Source organism: Nannospalax galili, unplaced genomic scaffold (assembly GCF_000622305.1).
Source record: "Nannospalax galili isolate Female #2095 unplaced genomic scaffold, S.galili_v1.0 scaffold32, whole genome shotgun sequence".
Classification (NCBI taxonomy): Eukaryota; Metazoa; Chordata; class Mammalia; order Rodentia; family Spalacidae; genus Nannospalax; species Nannospalax galili.
Genome location: NW_008335297.1, coordinates 2,427,500 through 2,430,124, shown reverse-complemented (window position 1 = coordinate 2,430,124; position 2,625 = coordinate 2,427,500).

The following is a 2,625-nucleotide window of genomic DNA, read 5'->3' as shown; positions in this document are numbered from 1 at the left end:
CTGTGAGTTCAAGGCCAGCCTGGTCTACATAGTGAGTTCTAGGATAGCTGGGGCTATAGGGAGACACCATCTCAAAAACAAAACAAAACGAAAAAAAAAAAAAAAAAAAAAAAACCCTCTAATTTGGGGGGAGGGGAATGAAAGAAGAGAGTTCCTTTCTGGCAGCTAGAACAAAGGTATTTTCTGGAATGATGGAAAGATTCTATATCTTGATATATGTGGTGATTATATTGCTGCACACAGAGTGAAAATTTCATTGGATTGTGCCATCAACCCAATGTGGGTAAATTGTGCCTCAATTTTAAGGATACAGTGCATTGAGCAGTCCCTCCCTTTCATGGTATAGCAGCCCCTACTTGGCTTTTTCCCTGAGATGTTCTTGGCTAGCCCTGTGGTTCCACGTGGCTCCCAGCACCCCTGTTCAATGGCTTAAACCCACATAGTCCCATGCCCACTATTACATGGTGGACAACTTCTGGGGAGGGGAACCACTTTGTCTCTTTTCTACACAGCTGTGCAAAGATAAGTCCTACTCAGACCCATATTTTGCTACTTAACTTGCTGGGTGACCTCAGGGATTTAACTTTCCTTTGATTTCTTTTTTCATTTTCAAAGTTGAGGATAGGATGTGAGTAGCCCCTACCTCACAGAATTGTGTTGTACAGATTAGCTTTAACATATAAGAACCCTCCAGTAGGGACTGAATCAGGACAAGCATCTGAGAAGTAGAGTGGCCATTCACGTCATATCTTAGTCATATTCTCCGGTTGCCTACTGATCCACAACACTACCATTCTTCAAAGTGTATCTAAGTCCTCTACAAACCATTCATTTCTGCGCTCATTCTCGTGTGTCTTCTAGACATTGTTGTCCAGTTTAACCCTTAGCCACACACTACCATACAGTGTTTTCTGCTGTTTTATGGCAAGGAGAAATGATATTTATGAGTCACCTGCCATATGCCAACATAATCATTAACTCGCTACACACTATCTTTAACCATTTTACAATAATCTTATGAAGAAGGAATCATTATTCCCATTTTACAGGTGAAAGGATAAGTTTACTTGTAAAGGACATCTAGAATTCATGAAATTTGTCTGGGCCACATGGCTGGATTTGAATCTAGCTCTACCCAAGCCCCAATTCTGCACACTTTCTTTACTGTGATAGTTATCTACCATATTAGACTGGAAAATTTCTGAAGCATCAGCTAGCAGCAGCAGCAATAGGTGGATCAATTATCCACTCATGCAACAGGTGTTCACAGAGCACCATTATACATGCTGTTGGCATCCCCTCCTCTTCTTTTAGGTCTTGTCAATATCATACATAAAACCCAACTTTTCTGTGTGTGTATATATACATGTATTATGGGAAGATGTCCATATATACATGTGTCCCTGATTGTGAAAGTCAGAGGACAACCTCAGGTGTGTCTTTCCATAGGTACCATCCATCTTTTTGTTTTTTGAGACAGAGTCTCTGACTGACCCAGAACTCACCAAGTAAGCTAGGCTAGCTCTACAGCAAGCCCCAGGAGCCCTCCTGTCTCTGCCTTCACAGTGTTAGGATTATAAGCATGCACTGCAATGCCTGACCTTTTTTATGTGGGTTATGGAGCATGAACTCAGGTTCTTGTGATCGATACCAACTGAACTATCTTGTCAGGTCACATAACTCAGCTTCTAATGGCACCACTCATAGCTCCACACTTAAAAATTTCTCTGGCCCCTAGAACCCACTTTGCTCATGGACATGGTACTGGAAGTTGATGGAGAATCCCCACACTCTTGGGACAGCCTTTGATGACTGGTGGAAGATGCTGTATAATTATTGAGTTCTCCCATTGCTCAGATGGGGGAACACTGAGGTATGTGTTCACACTGGCTCTACAGCTCCCTAGAAACCCCCATGGGTTCCAGCTGTCTCCACTGTAACTTGTGTGATAGCAAACCCTTGATCAGTTGCCTTCTCTTCTTTGACCCACTCCCTAACTCCTCACTGTCCTTCCCAAATAAGCAACTTGAACCTTTGACTCAGCATCTGGTTTATGAAGAAATCAACAAAGGCAAGCATGTACATCAGTCAGACACCTGCCTTTATGTAGCTTGCACCCTAGAAGAGGAGATTAATCATAAATAATCAGTAACTAAAAGATAATTGAGGCTGGAGAGATGGCTCTTTGGTTAAGAGCACTGACTGCTCTTGCAGAGGACCTGGGTTCGATTCCCAGCACCCACATGGCAGCTGACAATTGTTTATAACTCCAGTTCCAGGGGATTCGACCCTTTTTGACCTCCATCAGCATTGCACAACACAAGTGTACTCAACATTCATGCAGGCAATACACTCATACACATAAAATAAAAATAATAAATTAGATATTTTTTAAAAAGATAAGTATGGATGATGACATTTGCCAGAAAAGAATCAAAATGATATGTCATGGAATAATTATGGTAAATGAATTGTTTTTAGGTGAAAGAGACAGGTGTGGTCTGCATAAAAAAGTGACTTTACATTAAGACTTGGGGGGAAAAAGGAAAGGAGCCGGCCACACAAAGAAAAGAGGAAGAGAAGTCTATGAAAAGAGACCTAAACAGAAAGGCCATGTGCATGTTT